The 15,505-nt window shown below is 42.3% G+C and overlaps 2 long non-coding RNA genes across 2 annotated transcripts in view; both read left to right on the top strand.

Annotated features, from left to right (window-relative positions):
* LOC309334118 overlaps nt 1-15,505 on the top strand; it is a 589,555-nt gene that overhangs the window by 245,910 nt on the left and 328,140 nt on the right. The gene's annotated exons all lie outside the window — the stretch shown is intronic.
* Nucleotides 4,312-10,312, top strand: LOC309334073. The gene is made up of 2 exons (XR_014152836.1): nt 4,312-6,818; nt 9,765-10,312. It is a non-coding gene; the product is annotated as an uncharacterized lncRNA (long non-coding RNA).

Genomic DNA, 15,505 nt, shown 5'->3' with positions numbered 1-15,505 from the left:
CCAGGTTGCAGAAGGATGGGAAAGTCATCAACAGTTGAGTGATCCAGAGGAATCAAATGATTAAAGGTGAACGTGAAACAGTACATAGATAGCATGGCTTCATATTCTCTGTGATCCTTCACACAGAGGGGACCATGGAGGAAGCAACAGATGAGCTGGTGCACCCACATCGAAAGGCATTTTCCATCCTTCTCACTTGCATACATTTCTCTAAAGAAATGTCAGGGGTCAGTCCACATTTCTCTGAGCTCCTAGATTGCTTCTCCATATGACTAAGTCCACCAGGCTGTTCTGCATCAGGGGTTGGCTCCAGTGGTTGGGCATCACTAGGCACTTGTCAAGGCCCACACCCTTATAGGATGCCCTCTGCTGACCCCCCCCAAAAAACCCTCTTTTTCATGCTGTTTCCGCTCCTTGGTTTCCGTTTGCATCTCTGAGCATGCAGTGAGAACGAGGAAGAGATGGAGCAGGAACACCTTGCCCCCCCCCCCCGGATGAGACCTAGAGGGAAATGAACATCTGGCTGGGCTTCTTGGCCCACTCTTGGTGGCTTCCAACAAATGGAGAGTGAAGGCATTGGGGCAGTGGAGATTAGAGCAATTGTCACAGGTTTCCAAATCCTGGAGCAAGCAATGTTCCTCTCTTCATGGAGAATTTTAGAGTATATAATCCTAACCACTATCAGTGGTCTGCTTTATGCATGTAAACATTATCTGTTACTTTATTGTTTGCTACTTGGTGGTTTTTCCAACTGTAGGGGTATGAACATTTTGTGCAAGTTGATCTGATACATGCTTTGTATGCAAAGGATCTTAGGCTTAGTTCCCCAACATCTGCAGGTAGGGTTTCTGAATGAAACCCTGGAGAACCATTGCAAGTCAGTGTTGAGAATACTGAGCTAGGTGGACTAATTAGTTTGATTTGGAATAAGGAAGCTTTTGAGATTCTGACTGATCTGATGGCCCATTCATGAAAATCATCACTTGATGTTGCAGACATCAAGAAATCGGCATGTGTATATAAAGCAGGACTGAATCCCACTTGATAAATGCATGAGTTTCACTGCACACTTTTTGAACAATAGATGGTACAAACGAAAGTTTTTCAGATTAGTTTCTGAGACAGAATTTATATTTTGTCTTCATTTTGATTTATCCATATAAGTAGGGGAGATGATGATGATGATGATGATGATGATGATTTATTATTCATACCCTGCCCATCTGGCTGGGCTTCTTGGCCCACTCTTGGTGGCTTCCAACAAAATATTAAAATACAGTAATCCATCAAACATTAAAAGCTTCCCTAAACAGGGCTGCCTTCATATGTCTTCTAAAAGTCTGGTAGTTATTCTTCTCTTTGACATCTGGTGGGAGGGCGTTCCACAGGGCGGGTGCCACTACCGAGAAGGCCCTCTGCCTGGTTTCCTGTAACTTGGCTTCTCGCAGTGAGGGAACCGCCAGAAGGCCCTTGGAGCTGGACCTCAGTGTCTGGATAAAACAATGGGGGTGGAGATGTTGCTTCAGATATACTGGACCGAGGCCATTTAGGGCTTTAAAGGTCAGCACCAACACTTTGAATCATGTCATATGCTCTAAAGTCTAATGTTGAAATGTACCACAGCCATGTACATAGCAAAATATAAATATTAGAAAAAATATATGTTGTATAAGAAATGGAAAAAGAATAGATCCCCTTTGATGTGCATGAAAGAGATTATATCTCAAATGAATAGATCTAAACAAGTAAATCAATCCCAACAGAAAATCCATTGTAGGTTGAAGAAAAACCTATAGCCACCAACAGTTTAAATGAATTTCAATGGATTTCAGCTCAGGCTTTGTAGATGTTCATCCAGCATAGTGTCTTGTTGTATCTGTTGCTCATGGAATAGTCAGGTAGTGCAGAATGCAGTGGCTAGGCTGCTTGTGGTGTCAACCTACAGCCAGCATATACCTTACTTGTGGGATTTGCAATTGCTGCCAGTTTGCTCCCAGGCCTAGTTCAAGATGTTGGCACTAACATGTACAGCTCAAGACCATGTTATGTGAGAGACCACCTTATTCCTTAGGTACCTAGTAGGGTCACTGCAGCCTGCAGAAGAACTTCTGCAAGTTCCAAAGATATCAGAAGCCCTTTCCACAATAACTTGGAGCAAGGCTTTCAGTATGGTTGCTCCTGTTCTGTGGAACAACATTGCTGTCAAGATACAACAGTAGAAACAAAATTTTTAAAATTCCTTCCAGTAGCACCTTAGAGACCAACTAAGTTTGTTATTGGTATGAGCTTTCATGTGCATGCACACTTCTTCAGATACACTGAAACAGAAGTGAAACAGGTGCCCACTCTCAGCACTTTTGGAGGGGAAAACTAAATACAGTGGTACCTCGGGTTACAGACGCTTCAGGTTACAGATGCTTCAGGTTACAGACTCCACTAACCCAGAAATAGTACCTCAGTTTAAGAACTTTGCTTCAGAATGAGAACAGAAATCGCGTGGTGGTGGCGCGGTGGCGGCAGCAGGAGGCCCCATTAGCTAAAGTGGTACCTTGGGTTAAGAACAGTTTCAGGTTAAGAACGGACCTCCAGAATGAATTAAGTTCTTAACCCGAGGTACCACTGTATACCCAGCATTCAGAGATATGGCATTTGATATAATATGTTTGCATTGGTCTCGTGAACTTAACCCTCCAGCCCCATACAGGGTTATAACTCTTTTTGCTAGCCAGCTGTTAAGAAATGTAAAAGAGGCCAAAAAGTGGGGGCTTGACTTCCTTTATTTCACTTGCTTTGGCAGGGGAAGTTTGGAAAATTTTGGAATTTTGTTGGTACAAATCAAAACTGAATTAGGAACCTTCATTTTCCATGTAAACAACTACCTTCCCTTTACTAATAGTCTGCCACCAATATTTGGTCAAATTTAACATCCCCACTGCAGCAGATCAGTCATAAATTCCCAACACAGCATTTATATTTATTGGTGGGGATTTTAAAGCCTGAACTGAGGCAACTGCTGAGGGTCTTTTGCTACTTTTAGGCTTAGACTTTGAATATATTTTCCTGACCTCTCATTGTTCTTAGGACAATAAATATAATGTACAGGGCCTGAAATGGCTGGAATTTGTATTCTAGTGTAATGTATTTATGTTTCATGGGAGTCTTGTAGACATTTCTATGGGGTCAGTATACTAACATACAACACCCCATATAGTTTGGGACCAGGTAACCTGAGAGGCCACCTTGCTCCTTTTATGCTCAGAAGGTCTCTGTGTTCTTCCAGGGAGACTCTCCTTGAAGGCACTAAAATATCAGAAGCTGTCTCCACAGCAACTCAGGCAAAGACTTTCAGTGTGGCTGCCTCTGTTTTGTGGAACGGCATCCCTGTTGAGATATGACAGGTTTTGACTATTTGAAGTTTCTGGAAACAATTGAAGACATTTTTGTTTCAACATTTTTCCACCTGGAGGAGGAAGTGAGGGGGATGAAGATCTCTGCCTCGAGAGTTTATTTGTATTGTTTTAATGTTACTTTTAGTTTTTATTATGTAGTGGTTAATCAACTAGAGACCTAATTGACCTTATTACAGTGATAGCGAGATAGCTAGATAGATCGAGTTGCAATAGAAAATAAACCTTTAATCCAATTCATGAATTTCAAACAGAAAATATGCCAGTGAAGGCTGAAATTTGTTGTGGCTATGTCAGCTTTTTCTCCATGATCAACTGCTAATTTCCGAGTTTTCAGATATTGCTGGAAATATATGTTTCTGGGATGGTCCTGGGCAGAAAGCCAGCATTTAGAAGAGTCTTACTGCAGAAGAGCAGCAAGTCCGTGCTAGTCCAGCATACTGCTTCTCAAAGTAGCCAAATTAGAAAATCCTAGGTGGGCTTGAAGGCAGAAGCTCTCCTTTTGCTATCTGCCCCCAATTTTTGATACTTAAGATATATGCTGTGTCTGAAGAGGGAGGTTTAATTTAGCTGTCATGTCTAATAGCCTTTGATAGGCTTGTTATCTTGTGAATCCATCCAGACCTTCTGAAACAGAGAAGGGAAACCTGCTGTGCTCCTTCAGATGTTTCTGGATTCAAACTCCCAGTAATCCAAGCAGACAGCATGACCAATGGTTAGAGATAATGGGAGTCTACCATGATTTAGTACCATTTTGGTTTAGGTTCTGGTTTCAGAAGCAAATCAGCTTTGGTCATCCTGAAAGATGAACTTTGTATGGGAAGAGACCAGGGGTGAGTGACCATGTTACTTTTTCTCAACCTCACAATGGCTTTTGATACCCTCAGTCATGATATACCTCTGGGGTGGATTTTGGAGGCACTCTTTTGCAGTGGCTCCATTCCTGCCTATGGGGTTGGGTCCAGAGAGCAGCATTATTGAGTGTGTGCCTCTTGGCCCAATGGCATTTGTGTCATGGGGCATAACAGGATGACATGCAACATTTATATGAAGCCACTGAGAGTGGTCATTAGGAGTTTGGGGACAAGGTATAACAAGTATGCTGATTACACAGAGCTCTTATTTCTTCATTACATCAGAGTGAGATTAGCCCATGCAACATCTGGGCTGGTGCCTAGATGCAGAGGACTGCTTGATGATGGCCAGCAAATAAAATTATATAGCTTGGCTAGAGGGAAACACTGGGAATGAGTGGTTCTCATGTTGAGGGATAGGTTAGTTGCCTTTTCTGGACAGGGTTGCACTCTGATTGAAAGAGCAAGTATGCAATCTGTGTCTACTCCTGCATCTGACTTTGCTCCTTGTGGCTTGGACTGCCTTCAGCTGGTGAGCCAGCTGTGACTGTTGCCGGTGGTTCATGCACTGGCGATCTCAAGACAGAGTGCTATAATGCAGAAAAACCTCTTAAGTGCTGGCTGCCATCAACATATAACACCTGTGTTGAGGGACTGCTCTGGCTGCCAGCACACTACCAAGCTCTAAACAACCTGGGATCAGTATATTTTTTAAAGATCACCTTATTCTGAACAGCTTTTGAATAGTGCCACTGAGGCATGTCTGATCATGCCCGGCAGCCTCTGGCTGTCCTGAACAAGAAATGGTCTGCTTAGTGCAGTGACATTGGTGTTATGGAACTCTTTACCTGATGGAATCAAGCTGGGGCTGTCGGTAATGAGTTTTACACATGAAGTTGAGATTGGGTTATTTTGGCAAGGCTTTTTATGAAAACAGATTTACTGTTTTTATAATCTGCTTGGCAGATGACCATTCAGTACTTCTGTTTCTTTGGTGTATTTTTGCTGTGACGTTGCTTGCTGTGTTCTTTTTCATTTTCGCTGAGATCTTGCATGTTGCATAAATATATATTTTATATGAGCTTGCAGAATAGAAATACAATCCTCTTTTTTTCCTCCTCCTCTTCCTCCTTCTCCTCCTCCACATCTGGTGGGCCACAAGTTCCCCATCCTTCTTTTGCTGTTGATAGCATCTGTTTATTTTATTAACTATATTCATAGGCCGTTGGACATCTAAAAATCTTTAAGTGGTGTACAAATGGATATAAGGCATGCAATGGCTGCCAGCAAATTAAATCAGCTTAGAATACAGTTCAAACTTTGCTGTGATCAAATACAGTAAAATGCATGACCAACAGCTGCTCTAGGAAAGATTGGGCAAGGGGAACATGGTATTTAGCATGCACCAAGTGTTAAAGCCTGGTAGCAACCACTATATCATGGGGCAGTGAATTCTATAAGTGTTGTGTTGTGTTAAATACTTCCATTTAAAATCCATGGTCAGGCAATGCCTTTATTAGGACTAAACAAAATGTTGCAAAACAGCAAGCAAAACATTGCAAAATAGTGAGAATATGTTGAAGCTCTGTGGCAAAGGGCCTGCTTTGCATGTGGAGAGTCCCCAATTCAAGCCCAGGTAGGGCAGGGAATGTCCCATCTGAAATCTCAGTGAGTCACTGCCCATCAGAGTAGACAATACTGAGCTAGATGGACCAGTGATCTGAGTCACTGAGATGCCTATGTTCCTGCTAAGCAAATGTTAAGGATAAGATGGGGGAAGAATGCTGGTTTGAAACTCAAACCAAAAAGTCTGAATTGAGTCAATGTCTCAAAGTGGAGTGTGGGAGAAAATGGCAGATTTAGGGTGCAACTCTGTGGGTCCCTGAGAGGGCATATCAGCATACATTGGATGTTGTAGACCTCTCCTGAAGCCGCCCCCTGCCCCTTAGTGGGTTGTGGCTTTTCTTTCTTTCTTTCTTTCTTTCTTGGTTCAGTGATGTTGCCTGCTTTTATTTTGTGTATGATCTATTTGTGTCAGGGTGTGTATAGGTGTTCTACCTGGGTGCTTTTTGGCGGGGGTGGGGGGAGATATGAGCATTTACTGTTTCTCTTCTGTGAAATGAGTATTTGCTGGTGCCAACCACATATTTTTTCAGCTATCCAGTTGAGCCCTGGACCCCAAAAGGTTGAGGATCCCATCACTAAAGTATTCCTTTGGAGAGACTATGACAATCAAAACGAGCTCAACATTGTATTGTAGGCACTGGATAATTGCTAATTTCAACATCTTCTTTGCAATTAGGTTATCTGATTCATCTGAATTAATTGCTGACAAAACAAATTTCTGAACATTCTGGTTGTTTCTGTGTTGTTTTGATACCCTTCTGTTTCCCTGGCCGCTGCTACTTCCTGACATCATTTTTCTTCTTTGCCTTTACTGCCGTTGGCCTCATTAGCCTTCACTGTGCCTTCATTTGCCCTCAGTTTCATCAACAGGGCAATCCTAGATATCTACTGAGAAATAAACTCCATTGAGCTCAAGGCAGCATACTGACAGGTGAGTGTACATAGGGAAAAAACATAAATCTGATCAGCTAGGACATCCTCTGTGATGGGATTTTTCTCAAAATCCAAGAAGTCTTGGGTTTCTTTTTTAACTGTTGACATTCACTAGTGAGAACAGGGTTGGGGAATGTTTTTTTCAATCCAAGGGCCACAACCCTTTCTGAGATACCTTCTTGGGGGTACATTCCAGTTCTGGGTAGGTCCAGAGGCAGGAGTGGATAGAGCAACAAATGCATATTTTACCTGTGTACAGTAGACTAGTTTTCTACGCCTACCCACACACCTATCTCTTCTTGTTGGCATCTGTTGGCCACAAAAGACAATGGAGTGCATCTCCAGGGGTGAAGTCAAACTATGGTGTTACCAACACCAAATTGACCTCATCAGACTGAAAGCTGCCCAGATGGACAAGACCCTCATCTCCACCTCGCTGAGGTGGTCCAAAGGAAAGCAGAGCAATACATCTGGCACCAGCTTGGCGTGATGGCAGGGAGTGCCAGAAGGAAGCATACAGTGTGCCATCCAACTGTCTTAGGGCCTCCACTCTGGATTTGTGTAGGGTTTACTCCTTAGCATTTTCTTCTCCTGAAGATATCCCACAAGGCAGCAGAGGATTAGGACCAGAGTTTTCTTTCTTCCAAATGGGCTATCTTCCTAGGTTGACAAGGTCCACCTGCTCCTGACTTCCCTCTACAGCACATGCAAAATCTGCCTTCTTGACCATTAGACCCACTATTGGTGGGTCAATCTCATCCACTCAATCCACTGGAACCTATCACACTCAAATGTTTCATAAATCCACCAGGTACGCAAAAGGTGTTATCAGAGTTTGAGGACACATTCCAGAAAGGCAAAAAACCCTCAAGGGGAGTTCAAAGCAAGGTAATTTGAGAGGTTTGGCATGAGGAAAGTCCTAAGGACTAGCAAGAGAGGCTTGAAGGGCTAGATTTGGCTTCAGGCCTTAAATTTCCCCAACCCTAAGCTGGAACATTAGCAGTCCTAAGTGAACATCTAACACTAGCATCACTGTCTGTAGCAAAAAATATCATGAGCTGGAAATACCACTGCAGCTCTGCCAAAGCTGGGGAAAGTGTTTTTATCTTTTTGTTTTAATGAGGTATGTATTGAACATGGTCTGAATGCCAAGCTGCTGCTGCTGCTTTTCTTTTTTTACAAAGCTGAGCAGTTAAATATTGATCTGTGCAGCAACAACAAAATCATTCCAGAAAAGAATGTAATGCAGATATTCTAATATTTATTGCCCTACATGCAGAGAGCAATAAATATGAATGACCAAATAATTTGAGGTAGAGCATTCAATATGCTGTTCTACTGTACTTACTGTTCAGCTCTTGGAGAAGGGATGGGATAATCTCTTTGTGTTGGTGTCTCTTGGTGTCTTTTTTCTCCCAGTCTTAAATTCACCCAATCTCCACATCAGCTTGCAAAATCTGCATGCAAAGCTGTATGGTTTTTTTTTTAAATGCAACACCCCCCCCCATTTTTTTGTGATCAGTTTCCCCTAATGGAATGCATTTTGTATGCTTATTCTTCCTGGTACTTGCATTTCCAGGCACACTTTCTCCTAATACATGGCTTTCTGCACAAATTTATGGTCGGGGGAAAAATTTGATTTCAAAGGACAGCTGTTTCAGAGCAAATTAGGCAGGCTTGCAAAGCAAACAAATATCTCTCCCAGGTTTATCAGGAGCTCAAATTGGTTACCCTAGTCCAGGCATAGGCAAACTCGGCCCTCCAGATGTTTTGAGACAATTCCCATCATCCCTGACCACTGGTCCTGTTAGCTAGGGATGATGGGAGTTGTAGTCCCAAAAGATATGGAGGGCCGAATTTGCCTATGCCTACTCTAATCTTTCTATTGATGGTGCTAGCAGTGGAAGTAGTGAGTTGGGGAAGCGGGGTCCCAGGACCTCTTTGTTATGCTTATATTCTGATTCAAATTTCTTCACAGATTTTAGTATCTCAAATTTCTTGCTTATTTAAGAATCTTATGTTGAAGATAAAACATAGCTGCACTGCTCAGTCCAGGCAATACTCAATACTTGACAGCCTGAATTCCAAGTGTTCTCATTTATTGTTTGATGCAATGGTTTTATGCCTTGTGAATTCAAGACGAGGGAACCAGCATATGGCTCAGCAAAGGTCTTTAATGTCCCTTGACTTGGTATTTCTTATCTAGTCTCTTTCGCATTCAGACCTGTATGAGCAGGCACCACAGGTGTATAAACACTTCTTACTGTGTAGATAAGCAAAACATAGGGCTCCCTGACAGATTTTGCAGATAACTCAATGGAAAAAACCTGCATGAAGCCTATCTCCCTGCTCCTTGGCAGAACGGCAAGAATTCTGCAAGCCCATCATAGCATGGTACCCTTTGTTATTGAACAGCAAACACAAGGTTTCAAGGGATTAGTTTTTTTGAAGTCGATTCTACCCAATAATAATTGGGTGAAAAAGAGGGAAGGAAGGGAATATGCCTACATGTTTAGACAACTCATAGAATCATAGAGTTGGAAGAGACCACAAGGGCCATCGAGTCCAACCCCCTGCCAAGCAGGAAACTCAGAGTTCAAATGTATTTCCCCATATTTAAACCTAAAACATACACTAGGCTATTGCACATTTTTGGGTGGAAGGAAAATACTTTTAGGATTTGCTAGGTCACAAGCAAAGACCAAATAATATCTATAGAACCCCACTGTTCATACAGAAATCTCCCTTCCTACAGCCTGATATCAGGATGCCATAAAACATAATACAGTATGTTTTAACACTGATTATAAGCCATTTGAGGAAGAATAAAATTAAAAAGTGGCCCATAAATTGAAGTAAGCAATAAAACAAAATGGCATTAGTCCTCCAGACGCTTGAATAAATGTTTGCTATTATTGCACGACTAATTCTCCAGTTTTAACAGGGGACCTTCTTCCCACAAGCAGCAGCCCTCCCTGCTCCAGCCAAATGGCAAACCCAATAGGACCAGCAGCAGCAGAATGAAGGATCCTTCAGCAACAGCTTATGTTTGCAGATGTTTGTTACTAAAGCACCATAACAAAATACCATTGTGGCAATTTTATGTACTCCCTGCCCCAGACTGCTTTTCTGCAGTGCTTTATACCAATGGGTACATTGAAGTAGAGGGGAAATGAAGACAGAAATGAACTGAAGGAATGGAAGCCTGAGCTGAATTGTGCATAGGGCACTCTGGACAACACTGGGAAATCATCATTAAACTCTTCTTCATACAGCACATATTCTATAGTAATGGCCAGTACCTTGTATAGCTTTAAAATTTTAGACCAATACATGGTGACCATGCTCTGCCTCGATGGCTGGAGGCAGTAATGCTAGAAATTGCAGTAGTGTGGTTGCAGAAACTGCCAGTTGCTAGAAATTGCAAGGGTGCTCAGCAGAAGGGGAGAGGGTTTAAATCCTACTTGTAAGTTTCTCACAAAAAGCTGGTTGGCCATGGTGAGAAAAGGATGCTGAATTAGATGAGTCACTGTCCTGACCAAGTAAGCTCTTCTTGTGTTCTTATATCATCATCATCATCATCATCATCATCATGCAACAGAGGAATTTGGAGTCCTCTGCTTTGAAAGCAAGAATGGATAATTCAGAGCTCCAAAATCCAGGGAGCATTTCAGATAAGAATTTAAGAAGTATCCCTAGGAATACTTGAGAAATTAGATCTTCATGAACTCACCTGATCTGTACCTCCTAGATTAATGTGTGGTTAGGAACATAATTACCCTTCAGATTTTGCCTTTCTCCATGCACTTCTTTGCTAAATAAAATGAAATGAAATTCCATGTCCCATCACCACTGGGAAAGCTCTGGCACAAGGAATCATACATGTGATCTCTATCAAGGAAGATATTTGGGTGAAAACATTCTCAGTACCTCCACACCCCACACCCACCCAACAGAAAGGCACTAAAAGGAGATGGCATGGATATTGGGTTGGGTCTGCTTTTCTTTTCCTTAGATTAAAAACTCCTGCCAAACATAATCAAGTCCTTAAGCATACCCAGACTGCCCATTGAACGGTAGTCAGCACTGTGTATATTTTTTGAGCCTTCAAGCAAACCTTTCTTTTTCAGCTTCAGGGAAGGGCTGTAGTTCAGTAGTGGAACATTTGATTTGCAGCCAGAATGTCCCACGTTCTATCCTTGCCACCTCCTAGTAGAGCTGCAAGAGACCCCAATCTGAAACCCTGGAGAGCTGCTGCCAGTAAATGTAGCCACTCCTGAGATTGAAGGTCCAATAGTCTGACTCAGTATAGGGCACCTTCCTATGTTCCTTGTATTCTCCAAACTTTGAAATATCTTTGTTGGAAGCAAAATAAACAAATAGATGTATTTCCAATAATGGTGGTTTTGTAAGAAAGTCACTGACATGGAGAGTTGATTGACATGTATAGTGTTAATTACTCAGCATATGGTGGATGATTTCATTCCAACCATTCAAGGCTATTCCTGTAGAATTTGCAGCTTCTTCTGCCCTTGTGTTTGGGAAATCCTCATTCAACCTTCACCTTCAAGACTCAGAAAATCAAACAGGACTTTGCGCATGGATTTTTTCTTTTTGCCTTCAAAATCCATTAAATTTAATAGCTGCAAACTTTGTTGTGAATATCCATCTCCGCTCTCTTCTAATCCTGTCTCTGACACATATTCTTTCTCTCTGTAGCTTTGAGGAAGCCGGCAGAAACATCCGACATCGATTTTCCTATCTGAAAAACAAGGATAATAATGCTCAAATGCTTGAAAGAGGGTGTTGTGAGGCCTCATTTATATTTGTAATATGCTTTTTGAGATGAAAGCTCTATGCAAATCATAAATATTATTGGCACCCAGTCAGTTTCACAATAGGGATACCACTGGCTTGTGTGAGAGCATTTGCTTGTTCATAAACAGAATAGGCACAGGAGATGAATGGATGTCCTCAGCCCATTCTTGCTATACACATTTTCTTTTCTTCTCGGGGTTTAGCCATGAAAGCTGACAATGTTCCCTGTCAGGAAGAGGGAAATGTATATGCTTGAACTAGCCTGAACTGAGTAAAGAAGAGCATGCAATAATGCAATCCAAACTATGTCTACTCAGAAATAAGTCCAACTGAACTGAATGGAGCATACTCCCAGGTAAGTCAGGTTAGGATTGTAGCCCTAGAGTTGCTGGGCAACTATTCCTTTAAAAGGGGGTTGGCCAATAGCCAACAATGGCCAGTTGGTGTCACTTCAGTGGCTGAACGGCAGCCAGTAGCTACCTATCAATAAATAAATAAATGCATGATTGGCCAGTAGCTGTAAATAAAGCAAACAAATGTTGTGTTTCCAGTGCTTTGCTTACCAATGGAAAAACAAAACTGGGTTGTTCTGATCCTGTAACTTTTTCCCACAACCCCAGGGAGAACACACAACAATATTTTGTTGGGTGGCAAAGCATCTGTCCTTAACAATTAGGGCACTTTGAACATAATTGTCTTCACTTTGCATGGAATTTGATGTATTTGGAAGTCTGTTCTATTTGACTGGCACTACTATCCCACTGGCAGCATATCAACATCACATCAGTTTCTCTTCCATCAGATTAGACGACAGGGGCTTCCAGCCATGCTGCTGAAGGTTTATGGGTGAAGGTGGTTTTGGATAATCAGCTATCACAGGAAGGAAAGAAGGAAGAGCTCTCCCATGAACATTTACTTTTGCATAATCACCAAGTGAGAGAAGAATTCAGTTGAGCCAGATTCAGAAGGACTGTAACTCCGTGTTAGAGCACCTGCATGCAGAAGGTCCCAGGTTCTGTTCATGGTGAGGAAAATATAGGTATAAAAGGAGAATTCTTGGATGTTGAGATTCAAGTGTTGGGGCAAGTACTCTTTGCTGAGAGAAGCCCAGCAGAGATTTAAAATCACAAAGTATGCAGCAAAGTAAAGCATGGGAATAATATGCCCTTTCAAGTTCTTTCAAAAGTTTCCATTTTCCCCTAGCATAGAAAAAGACCATACATTTGGTAAGTTAGAAATGGTTTGCTTACAAACTCTACAAAGGTCAGATTCATGTGCTTTTCCATACAGCATTCAGAAAAACTGCACAGACAGTAAAACTTAATTCCAAAGTGGCAAAAGTTACTATATTTTTGGTATTGGAGCTCGAGTGGCTTGTGGGAGCAATAAGAGCTGAGCTGCACCAACCAGCTCAAACCTCTTCACATGCTGAGCTTCTCAGGTAAACTGAAGGATAACAATAGGCCAGTGGCATAGCGTGGGTTGTCAGCACCCGGGGCAAGGCAAGTAATTTGCACCCCCTAACCCGTGGATTTGCGCCCCCTAACCCGTGGATTTGCGCCCCCTAACCCTAACCCCCAGATGTTGTGCCCGGTGCGGCTGGCCCCCCCTGCACCTCCCACGCTACGCCACTGCAATAGGCCTGATTACCTATTTCCTCCCAAGGTAAGGGCAATGGACATTACTAAGCCTGGCACTTCATGCATTAATTAATTAAGCATGTTGGTTATCCCACATGTTCAATCCGTCCAGGTAGGGCTGGGAGAGACTCCAGTCTGAAACCTCAGAAACCCAATCAGTATAGACAATACTGAGCCAAAGGGTCCAATGACTCTCTGTAAGGTAGTTTACCATAGGAGATCCAACAGACCACAGGCACTGATACTGCCAACTGGACAGCATTGTCAGTGGGATACAAAAGGAATTTCATTCCCTTTAGCAGCAATATGATGTACAGAGAAATCAACAGGTTACTTTTTTCCACAAGAGGGTAAATATTCCCACCAACTAATGTATGGTAAAGATACATCTCCAGGAGCCAAGAACATAAGAAGAGACTTGCTGGATCAAGTCATAGGCTCACTCTAGTTCAACATCCTGTTCTGACAGTGGTGAGCCTGCATGAGGCCTGCAAACAAGTCCTGAGTGTAACAGCAGCCTCTGTACTTCTAATTCCAAGCAACTAGCAAGCTGTTGCAAAAGTTGGTAACTCTATCCAACAAACTTCGGGCAATTCCAAATGCATTTCAGCCAAATCTGTTTTGAGTCAGATTTCTCCAAGATCTACACTGATCAGCTGCAGATTTAGGTCTGACTAAATAAATGACTTATTCACAAGATGTACTGGTGGCTATGGTTTGGAGGGCTTTAAAGCAGATAAGACAAAATCATTGGGGAAGAAGAAGTCCAATTTCCAGCTATTGCCATGGTAAGTTAATGGAACTTTAAGATTCAAAATCCATTAAAAATTATTTTATTTGGAGGTGGGAGAGAGACAGGATGGTACTACTGCATTCATAGTGCTCTTGAGCTTCTTGAAAACATCTTCTTCGTCAATATGGGAATACTGGAGTGGATGGATACTTGGTCTGATATAGCAAGATTCACATTATGTTTTTATTTTTCTGAATAGGTTCTGAATGCATCCTCTATTGCATGCACATACATTAACATCCTCCCTCTCTTGCCTCATGAGTTCCCTTCTCTTTCCAACATGCAAGTCTGACTGCAGTTACTTACATAGCTGAAATGGTGCTGTCCAGACAGTGGAGGGAGGCACCAGCAGACTCAGAGAAAGTCAAAATTAATCCATCCACCATTCTCTCAATCAGTACAAAACAGCTTTCCAATATGATAGAACAATTGCTAGAAGAGGCAGGCTCAGCAGTTAAAAAGACTGCCACAATAATAAGGTTCCAAATAATTAGCAAAAAAGTGGGGGGATGCAAAAAAAAAGTCTATAGTGGGAAAACAGCCCAGTGAGAAATGAGCATGGTCTATGAACATGGAATGGTGGGTGAGAATGAAAACTGGAAGGGGAATGGGATGGAGCTGCATGGAAGTCTCCAGAGTGTGACTGACATCATCTTGCAGATCTGACTTGCAGACCCAAATAGTAAGAATATTACTCGGCGCAGATCACTTGTGAGGTGGTTATTATTTTGTAATGAAAAATCATTAGGCAACAGCCATCAGTGAGCTTACTAACATATCTTGCTTCAGAAGCCAGTGCACGACAAACTTGTACAGTGTAGATTAACTGAATAAATAGAGAAGAACTTTCAATGCAGTCTAAAATGGAATGTGTAGAAATTATTGGTGTGAGTTACAACAGCTTACAAATTCACAAGTATCCCTACCAGAATATGTGTATATGTGACCTGCTTTCTGCACAGCAGCTGTGAACTGGCTCATCTAGTTTACATAGGAACAGAGGAAGCTGCCTTATACTGAGTTGGGTCGTTGGTACACCTAGCTCAGTAACATTTACACTGACCGGCAGCAGCTCTCCAGGGTTTCAAGCAAGGAGTGTTGCCTAGCCCTACCTGGAGATGCTGCCAGGGACTGAAACTTGACCTTCTGTGTGCATTCCAGATGTTCTGCTAACAGAGCTCCAGCCCTTCCCCAAGTTTGTTTTTTGCAAAAGCCTTGGTACCTGTGACAACACGTTTCAATGTGCGGTGGTCCTGCTCAGGATGCAACCCATCGATGATCTTTTTCAGAATTCGCCATTCCATTCCCCTCCCTATATATTTCCATGACCACCCCAAAAGTCAGTGTTCTGTGCCTGCTGAGCATCTGCAATGGGGATTTTTCAGACTACCCCCCTTTAATGACTCCCTAACAAATGGGTGGTGCTGAGGGTTA

This window comes from Podarcis erhardii (genome assembly GCF_964252035.2).
Source record: "Podarcis erhardii genome assembly, chromosome: Z".
Classification (NCBI taxonomy): Eukaryota; Metazoa; Chordata; class Lepidosauria; order Squamata; family Lacertidae; genus Podarcis; species Podarcis erhardii.
This window is presented reverse-complemented; position numbering and strand designations above follow the sequence as displayed.